We start from the raw sequence: 13,111 nt of genomic DNA on the forward strand, positions 1-13,111 counted from the left end.
TCTTGCGGGGACCTCGGTTTTTTCGAAGATTGATTTGGTACGGGGATATCACCAGGTTCCCGTGCGCGCGGAGGATGTCCCCAAAATCGCCGTAATTACACCTTTCGGCCTTTTCGAGTTTCTGCGCATGCCGTTTGGCCTGAAAGGTGCCGCCCAAACCTTCCAGCGGTTGATGGACTCGGTCTTGCGCGGGCTGCCCTTTGTTTTTGTATATCTTGATGATATACTGGTGGCCAGCAGCTCGAAGGAGCAACACATGTTCCATCTGCGTCAGGTTTTTCAGCGTTTGGCGGAGCATGGACTGATTATTAATCCGTCTAAATGCCAGTTTGGGTTGCCGGTTCTCGATTTCCTTGGGCACCGTATTTCCGCCGAGGGCGCAGTTCCGTTGCCTGACAAAGTCCAAGCTGTTTCGGAATTTCCGCGTCCCACGAATGTTAAGGCACTGCAGGAATTTTTGGGGATGGTGAATTTTTACAACCGTTTTCTCCCCAGAGCGGCACATCTGCTGAAGCCCCTTTATGGGGCGTTAAAAGGTAAGAAAGCTAATGACTCCGTTGACTGGTTTCCGGAAAGCATCCAAGCGTTTTCTGATGCTAAGTCAGCGTTAGCTAATGCTGCCCTTCTGGCCCACCCATCCCCCTCAGCACCGATTGCGTTGACCACCGATGCGTCGGACATAGCGGTGGGTGCGGTGCTGGAACAGCGAATCTCGGGTGTCTGGCAACCGCTCGCCTTTTTCAGCCGTACGCTGCGTGACAGCGAACGCAATTACAGCGTTTTTGACAGGGAGCTACTGGCGCTCCACCTGGCAACTCGTCATTTCCGTTTTTTTCTCGAGGGTCGTCACTTTACCGCATACGTGGACCACAAACCCTTGACGTTTGCCATGTCCAAGGTTTCTGATCCATGGAGTGCACGCCAGCAGCGCCAGTTGGCAGCCATTTCTGAGTTTACCACGGACATTCGGCACGTGGCTGGTAAATCCAATCATGTGGCTGACTGTTTGTCCCGTGCGCTGGTTTCTCCCGTCTTTCTCGGCATAGACTACTCCGCCATGGCTGCCGATCAGAGCGGTGACCCGGACATCCTCGCGCTTAAATCCACCCAGACGGGCCTCATATTGGAGGACAGACCCGTGCAGGACGGTGGTCCCCTCCTCGTCTGTGACGTTTCCACTGGCCGCCCTCGCCCAGTGGTTCCCGTTTCCTGGCGTCGTCAAGTTTTTGACTCGGTACATGCTCTCTCTCATCCGGGGGTCCGGGCCTCTGTTAAACTGGTCAGCTCTAAATTTGTTTGGCCAGGCCTTTGCAAATCTGTTAAGGAATGGGCGTCGGCGTGCATTCCCTGCCAGCGTGCGAAGGTTCATAAACACACCAAAGCGCCCCTGGAGCCGTTCTTCATACCCGGCAAACGTTTCGATCATGTGCATGTCGATCTGGTGGGTCCTCTGCCGCAATCACAAGGTTTTATGCACCTTTTGACTGTTGTTGACCGGACCACCAGGTGGCCGGAGGCGGTCCCCCTGGCGTCCACTACCGCAGCAGTGGTGGCCAAGGCGTTTTTGTCAACCTGGGTCTCGCGTTTCGGCCCACCCGCGGACATTACGTCAGACAGAGGCCCCCAGTTCATTTCCGGGCTTTGGTCGGCTAAAGTCCACCGCACAACCGCATACAACCCGCAAGCTAATGGGATGTGTGAACGGTTCCACCGGTCGCTTAAGGCTGCTTTTCGCGCCTCCTTAACGGATGGCAATTGGGTTGACCGCCTCCCGTGGGTTTTGCTTGGGCTGCGCTCTGCGGTTAAGGAGGATCTCGGCGCTTCCCCAGCTGAGCTAGTGTTTGGTCAGCCCCTCCGCGTGCCTGGAGAATTCTTGCCCGAAAATCCTCCTCCCTGCTTCGATCCATCGGTGCTATCTCTCAACCCGCTTTTGCACTCTCTTCGGGTTCCTGGTCCGGTGCACCATTGCGTGCCTGACACTTTTGTTCCAAAGACTTTTGAGACTGCTAAGTTTGTTTTTGTCAGGCACGATGCCCACAGGACACCGCTGCGGCCGCTGTATGACGGCCCATTCAGGGTTATCGAACCGGGCCAGAAACATTTTGTTTTGGATTTTGGGGGTCGAAGGGAGACTGTGTGTGTTGACAGACTTAAACCTGCACATGTCCTTCCGGACAGTACTGTAGTGCCGGCCCAGGCCCCTCGCCGTGGCCGCCCTCCTTCGATGGGGTTGACAGACTCTGGTTTTCCCCCCAGGACTACCCCCGGACCACCGGCGTTTGAGCCTCCTCCTGCCTTTCCTGCTCGCCTTCACCAGCCTCGTTCACAGGATGGACCTTCCTCTGCCTGTTCTCTCCCTCCCAGGTTCAGTCGTTCGGGTCGTTTGCTTAGGCCCAGGGTCCTGGACTGAATAGAGACCTAACTGTGTGTTCAGGGGGGGGTATGTGTGGCGGACCACCAGGTGGCTCCACTCACACCCAAGTTGAAGGGAAGTGCTGGGGTGGAGATTTTGGCGCTTACTATATGTGAGGTTCTGAGAGTCAGTTAATAAAGTTGGAGTGAGACACTGAGACCTCTTCTGTCGTTATTACATACCTCCACAATAGTTTATTTTTTTATTGTGTAAATTTAATTTTTGTAAAACTAAGGTTCCACGTGTCACTGTTGAAGTGGGGCATTAATCAGTGTGACGCCACTTGTAAACATGTTGCATGTGTGGGGTTTCCCAGCCAGAGCTGCATGGACTCCACACTGGTGAGGCACACTTTCTGTAGCTCGTCTCCCTGTACTAAATTATACGTTTAAATTTGGTGTATTTGTCTTTGCTAAGTATTAGTTCTTATGGCTAAAAGCTCCCAAAGTGTGTTTGATTGCTTTGAACGAGAAAAATAGTAATTGGAACTGCGTTTTATCTGTTACACCATCCGTTTATGTGGTCCTTACTTGTGCTAAACAGGGATGAGGAGAGGCCTGCTGTTGCTGTGTGACACTGATTTTGCTGCTGCACTTTGTCTTTTAGGTATGTGTAAATGTATAGGTTTTGTTTTATGTGTATAATGAGTTCATGACCTGAGGCTGCACACTGAATAGTATTTTCAGCCATGTTGGGAAAAGTTAAAGTTGTTTGAATATGTATTGTGTAATTGATCCATCTTAGTGGGGATTTAAATATTACAAGTTATTATTAGTGGCTTCATATTTGTCTCTGTTTTACCCCACTATAACATTTGATTTTAAAGTGGCTGTTGGGAGAATCCACACCGTTGTTTTGATAGATTGTATTTTCTTTTATATATTGTAAGCAGAGCTGCATGGACTCCACACTGGGATGAGGAGAGGCCTGCTGTTGCTGTGTGACACTGATTTTGCTGCTGCACTTTGTCTTTTAGAAATAAATCCAGTTTCCAGCCAGTCTGTGTCTGTCGTCACAACGCAGTCAACCATTTGAAATCTGCTACATAAAAGTGGTGCCGTGACCCGGATTCATCTGATCAGCTGCTGCCGATCGCTGAGGTTGAGCTGAACACTTCTGACACCTGTGATATCAGCCAAATTATCTTGTGGATCCTTTTGAAAAAAATCCTCAGTGTTTTGTTAGTAGGCATTTCTCCAAGATACACGTGTTAGAGTTTAACTGGGCTACATTTACATGTGTTGTATTTTTCTGGGTGATAAGCACTTTCGTATTTTTCTTGTTTCCAATTCTTTTTGTAGTTATTGTTAATTTCCTGTAAGTAACATGACTGGTAGGGGCCAAGGCTCCTTTAACCTTTTCACACCAGTTGCTGAGAGAGGTTGGAGACTGTCTGGGGCAGGTGAAGTTAGGGACAGATCCATAATGTCTCATGATGAGCCATCAGAGTCAGATGACATTATTCAAAATAATGCTCATGGGCGCCAGTTTTCAACCCCTGCTTTGAGTGATGACAGCACACACAAGGAGCTACGTGAGCTTATTGGTGAGCTGGGGTCTCAGATAGGTGAATCAATCGCTAGTCGGTTATTATCCAGTCAAGTCCCGCTTGGTCCAAACCAGACAGCTCCAACTGAGTCCCCCAAAGTTAAGGGCCCTGATACCACTCTCGACCTCTCCAAAATGAACCTAGTGGTCAGACAAGATATCAAAGACCCACCTATGTACCGAGGTGATGACGCAGATAAGTACTCTGTTCATGAGTGGATAGATATGATGGAAATGTATTTGGACAAGAGAGGGTTGTCTGGAGCCATGCAAGTGGATGAAATCTTGAACCATCTCCTCGGCAGAGCTAAAAACATTGTTAGGGTGGGTTTGAAAAGTAACTCATCTTCTGGTGCAGTGACCAACCCTGAGACCATCTATGCCATACTCAGGCGTTATTTTAGTGATAGCCCTGGTTCTTGTCAACCACTGGCTGACTTCTATGCCACCCAAGCAGTTGCAAAAGAGACACCAGTAGACTATTGGGTGAGACTTAATATTGCTGCTGAGACAGCTGACAGGCACTTACAGCGCCAGGGAGGCAAAATGGAGAACATGGAGGCAGAAATAGCCATGATGTTTATCAGAAACTGTCCTGATCCCAGCCTCGCCTGTGTCTTCAAATGTAAGCCCATCAGTAAATGGACAGTAATGGAAGTTCAGGAAGCCATTGATGAACATCAAAGGGAGTGCCATGTAAAAAAGAAGAGTCTGAGCTCTGCCAGACCACATCCCCTCCTCGTGGCCACTGCAACAACCACAAGTGAATCACCTGAATTTGTACTGAACCATGCCCAAGTAGGTACAGTAAAGTGTTCCCAAGATAACCCGGTTAAGACCACTGGAGTTGTCGCTTCAGATTCAAGTGCTCTAGACCACGTGCTCAGTATGCTAGAGAGGGTGCTAGAGCGCACTAACCAGCCTGCCCATCCTGTAATCAAACCACAGCCTCCAGTCTCAGCCAGGTTCCCTTCATGCCAGGTTTGTGGTAATAGCTCACATTCTACACGCACTCACTGCATGAGAGAAAGGAGATGTCTAGGTTGTCTGGAGGTTGGGCATCAGAGAAAAGACTGCCCCAGAGCAACTGAGCCCATTACCCAACAAAGCAGTCCCCAGGGAAACTAGGATGCTTGCACTTGAGAGGGGACAGTGTGAGCGAGGAGTGTGAGACCCTCAATCCCAGTGATGACATACAGACTGTATACAAAGAAAGCTTGAAGTGTGCCCCACCTGGTACTGTTGTACTTTCCCAGAACATAGTAAGACTTGATGAAGCAGACAGCCTATTTTACACGAATGCATTGGTGAATGATAAAGTCTCTTTGCAGGCTCTTCTTGATACAGGTTCCATGGCGTGTACTTTGAGCGAAGAGGCGGAGCAAGAGTTAAAGAGCGCTGGGGTTGCACTGGAATTAAGCGACATTCGCACTGACATTATGCTAGTGGGCTGTGGTGGAGTTCAGGTTAAACCCAAATGTATATGTGAGCTGAAGATGGAGGTGTATGATTGTACGTTCAGAGTGCCCGCTCTAGTGGTCCCTGGTCAGAAAGATCAGTTAATTTTGGGGACAAATGTCATCAAACACCTTCTCAGACACTTCAGGCTGTCTCCCCATTTTTGGCAAGTCCTGAGTAAACCCGAATCAGCAGAAGCGCCCGAGATAGTACAGTTTCTGAATATGCTGTCTGGCATTAATAGGTGGAGGGGTGACAAAATGCCAGATGTCATTGGCACTGTCAAACTAGCTCAGGCAGTGACTCTACTCCCCAAGCAAGAACACCTTGTATGGGGCAGACTGCCAGCATCATCACCCCTCTCTGAGGGCAGTGCCATTCTGATTGAACCACCAAAATCTCAGACTCATAAGAAAGGTGTCATTGTCTGCAGAACTGTGGTTTCTATGAGTGGCGATAGGTGGGTCCCTGTTCGAATCCTGAACACCTGCGATAAACCTATCACACTGAGACGAAACACTAAGGTGGCAGATGCCTCCACTTGTGTGGCTGTTGAAGATCTTGAAGTGGCTTCTGATCAAAATCCAGGTGAGACACTTAAAGTCCAGGGCCAGACAGTGTGTAGCGACACACAGAGTAGCTCTCCCTCCTCCACTAGCTTTCGTGACAGCCTGCAGAAGGTGGGGTTGGAAGATTTAGATCTTGACTCTTGTGAAGTCTCAGACCACTGGAAGGCTCAGGTACTACAACTGATCCACAGATATGAGGATGTTTTTTCCAAGAGTAAACTAGACTGTGGGCTGGCAAAGGATTTTGTCCATCGCATCCACCTGTCTGATGACCGGCCATTCAGACTTCCCTATCGACGCGTCCCTCCAGGGCAGTATCACAAGTTGCGACAGGTGCTCACAGAGATGGAGGAGCGTGAACTGATCCGCAAATCCAACAGTGAGTGGGCGTGTCCACTGGTACTGGTATGGAAAAAGAATGGAGATCTCAGAATATGCGTGGACTACCGCTGGTTGAATGCACGCACAGTCAAGGATACCGATCCTTTGCCCCACCAGTCAGACTGTCTGGCAGCCCTGGGAGGTAATGCAATTTTCAGTGCCATGGATCTCACCTCTGGTTTCTACAATATTGTGATGGCAGAGGAGGATAAAAAACTAACGGCATTTACAACACCAATGGGGCTCTACGAGTTTAACAGACTCCCCCAAGGCCTGTGCAACAGTCCAGCAAGCTTCATGCGTCTCATGATGGGCATATTTGGTGACCAGAATTTCCTAACCCTGCTGTGCTACTTGGACGATTTGCTTGTTTATGCACCCAGTGAAGCAGAGGCTCTCAGGAGGTTAGAGATTGTGTTTAGCAGAATACGTGCTCACGGACTGAAGCTAGCTCCTAAAAAATGTCATCTGCTTAGGAGGAGTGTGAGAATTTTGGGTCATGTTGTGACTGAAGGTGGGGTTTCGACTGATCCTGACAAGGTTAAGGCGATCACTGCTATTTCAGAGGCTGACCTCATGATGGAGGATGGGGTTACGCCATCTCAGAAGAAGATAAAGTCATTTTTTGGCATGGTAATGTATTACCAGCATTTCATACAAGACTGTTCTAAGATTGCCAGGCCCCTTTTCACCCTGACTGCTGCTCCTAAAGGGAAAAAAGTAAACGCTCGAGGTGCTGCTTCTTTCCGGAGGCTCAGCCCAAGTGACTGGAGAAAGGAACATGTTGACTTGTTTGAACACCTGAAGGCTGCACTCCTTGGCTCCGTTGTGCTTGCTCACCCTGATTTCAACAAACCATTTATCTTGTCAACAGACGCTTCACAGGACGGTTTGGGTGCTGTATTGTCACAGGTCCAAGAGGGCGAGAGTAAAGCACGTCCCGTTGCATTTGCCAGCAAGGCCCTCGCCCGTGCACAGAGAAACTATCCTGCCCATCGTCTTGAGTTTCTGGCACTAAAGTGGTCTGTCTGTGACAAATTTAGCCACTGGCTGAAGGAGCATAGCTTTACAGTCTGGACAGACAATAACCCTCTAACATATATTCTCACAAAGCCTAAGCTTGATGCATGTGAACAAAGGTGGGTGTCAAAGTTGTCCCCCTACAATTTCAGCATCAAGTATATTCCTGGCAGTAAAAATGTCGTTGCAGATGCACTGAGCAGGCAGCCATTCATTCATAACCGTGTTAGTCAGAGACTCATGAGTGAACCCTATGCAACTCTGTTAGAGGAGTCACAACAAGTCAAGGAAATCTCAGTTCAGGATGCATTCAGGCTCAGTGCCAACCACCAAAGTGTTGAGTGTTTAGCCCCTGCAGAGAGTCTAGGATGTTGTTCCCTGACTAATGATGAAGTTTCCGCAGTTTTCACAGGTCACACTGAGTGGGACCAAGGTCCAAAACAGAGAGCAATCTCCTGGTTGTCTCAAGAGCTAGATCGGCTTCCCTCACTAGGCCAGAACACCTTGTCTGCCTTCTCACTTCAGGAGCTACAGGAGGAGCAGAGAGCAGATGTGACACTGTCTCAAGTCATTCCGTTTGTCATACGTGGTCGGTGCCCATCACGTAGAGAAAGAGCTCACCTGTCACATAAAGTGCAAAAGACAATGAAACAGTGGGAAAAATTGAAAATGCTGGATGGTATCCTGTACAGAGTGAGTAAAGACCCGCTCACTGGCAAAAAGCGCCATCAGTATGTGACTCCATCCACATTAATCAGTCAAGTCCTGTCAGGTGTCCATGATGATGCTGGCCATCAGGGTCAAAGCAGAACTCTGTATCTAGCTAGGCAGAGATTTTTCTGGATCAACATGGAGCATGACATCCGTGAGCATGTCAAGTGCTGTAAACGTTGTGTTATCAGCAAGACACTTGAGCCTGAAGGAAGGGCCCCTCTTGAAAGTATTAAAACTACCAGTCCTCTTGAGCTTGTCTGCATAGACTTCTGGTCCGCGGAAGATCACAAAGGCAAGAGTGTGGATGTTTTAGTAGTGACTGATCACTTCACCAAGATGGCCCATGCTTTCCAGTGTTCAGATCAGACAGCAAAACAAGTTGCGCGTCAGTTGTGGGACAGATATTTTTGTGTCTATGGCTTCCCTCAAAGGATCCATTCAGATCAGGGTGCCAGTTTTGAGAGTGAGTTGATTCAAGAGTTGCTGCAGGTAGCTGGAGTGCAAAAGTCAAGAACAACACCTTATCACCCTATGGGTAATGGTCACACTGAAAGGTTTAACAGAACCTTGGGAAATATGATCAGAGCCTTACCTCCAAGGGAGAAACACAAATGGCCTCAAATGCTGCAGACACTGACCTTTATCTACAACTGTACTGCTCATGAGTCCACTGGCTATGCACCGTTCTTCCTAATGTTTGGGTGTGTCCCCAGGTTACCAGTGGATGTCATGTTCCACAATGTTGCAAGGGACAATGATGTAGCAGATTATGACAGTTATGTAAAAAGAATGAGAGATGACCTCAGAGAAGCACTCACACTGGCTCAAACTAACACCGGAATCAGTCAGCAGCGTCAAACAGACCTGTATAACAAAAAGCAGAAAGGTGCTGACATTGAGGAAGGGGATCGTGTTCTTTTGGCAAACAAGGGCGAGCGGGGCCGTAGGAAGTTAGCTGATAGATGGGAATCGACCATCTATACTGTGGTCTCCAAGAACCCCACATGCCATACATATCGCATCAGGAATACCAAGAGTGGACAGGAGAAAGTTGTCTATAGGAACTTGCTTTTGCAAGCTAATTTCCTGCCCATTGAATCTGAGGGTGAACCAGAGATGTCTTTCGCCAGTGAATCAGAACTCGGCCAGGAGCAGAGTCAATCTGATGTTGCTGATTCTGAGGTTGACTGTACTGAACGCACAGCTCACTGGGTAGCTAAGATGGGAGATGATTGTGTCCCAGCTCTTAGAGGAACCCAAGAGAGTGACAGTGTTGGGGACAGTATCTGTGCGCAGTTTGATGATGAGGAGCATCAGGACAGTCACAGTGTTGACAATGAAGTAGCTGCTTACCCTGAAGTAGATGCTGACAATGGCAGCGGGGTTTGCGCTACCCCAGTTGAGGAAAGAGCACCACCAAGTACCAGTTATCCTGACAGTCAGCCAGCCAGTGAGGTTGGGAGCCTCAAGAAACCTGGCAGTGTGCCCCCAAGTAATGCAGTAGGTCAGATCAGAACAAGAGTGGGCCGAATGGTGAAGCCTGTGAATAGGCTGATCCAAAACATGACACAAAGGAATCTACAAACAGGCAATGTGGTGAGCAGCTTTGCCAAGAATCTGTTTCTGTGAGGACTACTTGTTCCATATATTAGGTGATCTTCATGTTGGATGTTAACATTTATTTTGAGATTGTTTCAAGCTCAGGGTAATATTCATTACATAGTAGCTGTCATTGTATTGTTTGTTCAGGATAGTGTATAAGGCACTTTCTCTTGCGAGTAAACATTAGGGGGTCTGGCCAGCTTTCTTTTGTTTACTCTCCCCATGAGTTGGGAAACACATTTGTTGCATGTATCACCGGGTAGTAAATTTGCAGATCACTGACAGTTACGAATTGTTATTTGCGATGCTCAGTTGCTCACCCTTATCTAACGAATTTTGATAAGTTCAGGGGGGAATATGTAGCTGAGATATAATATACGGAGTGTGAACATTCTCAAAACTGTATTGTATATAGTTTATTTTTTTATTGTGTAAATTTAATTTTTGAAAACCTAAGGTTCCACGTGTCACTGTTGAAGTGGGGCATTAATCAGTGTGACGCCACTTGTAAACATGTTGCATGTGTGGGGTTTCCCAGCCAGAGCTGCATGGACTCCACACTGGTGAGGCACACTTTCTGTAGCTCGTCTCCCTGTACTAAATTATACGTTTAAATTTGGTGTATTTGTCTTTGCTAAGTATTAGTTCTTATGGCTAAAAGCTCCCAAAGTGTGTTTGATTGCTTTGAACGAGAAAAATAGTAATTGGAACTGCGTTTTATCTGTTACACCATCCGTTTATGTGGTCCTTACTTGTGCTAAACAGGGATGAGGAGAGGCCTGCTGTTGCTGTGTGACACTGATTTTGCTGCTGCACTTTGTCTTTTAGGTATGTGTAAATGTATAGGTTTTGTTTTATGTGTATAATGAGTTCATGACCTGAGGCTGCACACTGAATAGTATTTTCAGCCATGTTGGGAAAAGTTAAAGTTGTTTGAATATGTATTGTGTAATTGATCCATCTTAGTGGGGATTTAAATATTACAAGTTATTATTAGTGGCTTCATATTTGTCTCTGTTTTACCCCACTATAACATTTGATTTTAAAGTGGCTGTTGGGAGAATCCACACCGTTGTTTTGATAGATTGTATTTTCTTTTATATATTGTAAGCAGAGCTGCATGGACTCCACACTGGGATGAGGAGAGGCCTGCTGTTGCTGTGTGACACTGATTTTGCTGCTGCACTTTGTCTTTTAGAAATAAATCCAGTTTCCAGCCAGTCTGCGTCTGTCGTCACAACGCAGTCAACCATTTGAAATCTGCTACACGAGCACATGTGCGCGGCTCTAGGCTTTCAATCAGGATATAAAGCGAAAAGGCGCTACCGTAAAGACTGGTGTAAAAGCGCAAGGAAATTTATGCGGCGGATAGGAGGCGGCTGGCTTGACCGCGGCTCACAAATGACGGCTCACTTTACCGCGGTTCCGTGCTGCAGGGAGAATGGACTGCCATACCCGTTATGTGTCTGTGAGCGAGGGAGGGAGAAAAAGGAAAAGTACGAGCTGTCATCGAGCAAAAACGGGAGCTGGAAGCAGGCACGTGCAGAGGGGGGGGCTAGAGGGGCTTGAGCACCCGCCCCTTTCCTGATGGGTACCCAAAGTGCCCTTTTGTTGAGGCAACTTTTTAAAAAAAAATTATTTTTTTTTAATGTGTGTGTGCGTGCGGAGTCCTGTCTGTGCCCCTCAACAATAATATTTAACTATTAATCACAGTTTTGCTAAATAAAAGGATCTGGCTTGCATCAGTCACATGATCACATTTAACCAACGATCGCCCTTGACGGCAGAACGCGCTGGTTACGAGGCGGGAACGAGCTCACAAAGAGCTCGCGCATTTTTTGCGGTCCGGAGCTGTAGGAGAAACACAAGTTTACTCAGAGACACAGACTGATGCGACAAACCCAGTAAGTAGGTGTACAGCGTACACTGTAGTGTATAGCACACAGGAGTATTAGCTTATTACGTACACGTTGGTAAGTTGTCTTGTTGCAACTGACGAACTGAAACAAATGAGCGTGCTGTGTGTGCAACAGCGCGACAAACATTACCTGTCCTTTTATTAACTGCACAAGTAGTGCTGGTCATAGCTGCTGGCTACCTGTGTAAGGCTGTCATGGGTCTGTAGCTCTGTCACCGTTTTAGGGAACATATTTAGTTTTAAAGTATTTAGAACATATTTAGTTTTAAAGTAAGTTTCCGGGCTTTTCCTGCCTTTCTGGAGGGATTATATTTCACTAAAAAACGATCTAATATGCATGTCCACATAATTATGCATTATTATAATATTTTAAAAAACACACGCTGTATTTTAAAGAACATACATTAAGAAGCTGATTATATTAGATTTATATTTTAAATAAGACAAAATTTAGATTTTACAGCAGTAAAATTATTGCATCTGTTTAAAAATGTAATAAGCTTTGCCCCTGCACAGAGTGGATAGTGAAACAAATGGAATCATCATAATGACATTATTTCATATTTATTACTTTCCCCTCCTCATTGCTTTATTATTGTAGCTCTAGTAATAAATAATAATGTAAGGATTCTGGATCAGCACCGTGATGCCCATAGTATATACAGTATTCTGAAGAAGGTCTAAAATGTCACTGTGTGTGCGTGCATGTGTGTGTTTTATGTATATGGATTTTTGTAAATTATTACTCATGATATAACATTGTCCAGACATGCCTGGTAAGGACATGAGGAGGAAACAGTAGAGCTGTGTGAGGCTACTAAAGGCAGCGCTATAACATTTTTCTGTCATCATTTTATTATAGATTAAGTGCAAGAGTTGTTAGGTGTGGATAATTAGATTATAGTTTATTGCAATAGCAAGTTGTGCCTTGTTCTCAGATAGACAGCAAGTGGAGAGTGATATATGAAATGATGGGATGGAAGGAAGAAGAGAAGCAAAGAGTGATTCACAGGCAGAGCCTAATTTTTTTCTCACAGTTTTTTGTTGCCTTATGGTTCCAAGCGCTGTCACCAATCTTTGCATTTTGTTATTATCTCATGACACTTGTTTAATCAGCTACCATCTCTCCTATGGACTTTTTAATGTCTACAGTCTCAGATCAACACAGCCCTGCCCTCCAGCACCATCCACAGCAACCCCTCAACAGCAACATTGTACCCATCAGGTAAAACATCGGCTTCGTTTGCTTTGCCTTGTTGCCCATATTAGATTCTTGATGAATGTGTGTTGTTGTTATTCAGCCTGGTTCAATGTGCCCCTTTTTAGCTTTGAGCACCCGCCCCTTTAAACCTCTCTGCACGGCCCTGCTACAATCCGTCCTGCTCTGTAGTAAAATCAGCGATACTTGACCGTCTTGTTGCTCCCATTGAAATGTATACAGCCTATTTAAAATCTAAAACTTAACATTATCTGTAGCCTGCTGTTGTT

The 13,111-nt window shown here is 46.6% G+C and overlaps 1 long non-coding RNA gene across 1 annotated transcript; it reads left to right on the forward strand.

Annotated features, from left to right (window-relative positions):
• Positions 1-10,176: 10,176 nt before the first annotated feature.
• On the forward strand, positions 10,177-13,081 carry LOC146384469 (uncharacterized). Its single transcript, XR_014800866.1, has 3 exons — positions 10,177-10,533; positions 10,820-11,609; positions 12,776-13,081. It is a non-coding gene; the product is annotated as an uncharacterized LOC146384469 (long non-coding RNA).
• The last annotated feature ends 30 nt before the right edge of the window (positions 13,082-13,111 follow it).

This window comes from Perissodus microlepis, chromosome 7 (genome assembly GCF_051167445.1).
Source record: "Perissodus microlepis isolate ML-2025 ecotype Zambia chromosome 7, ASM5116744v1, whole genome shotgun sequence".
Lineage (NCBI taxonomy): Eukaryota > Metazoa > Chordata > Actinopteri > Cichliformes > Cichlidae > Perissodus > Perissodus microlepis.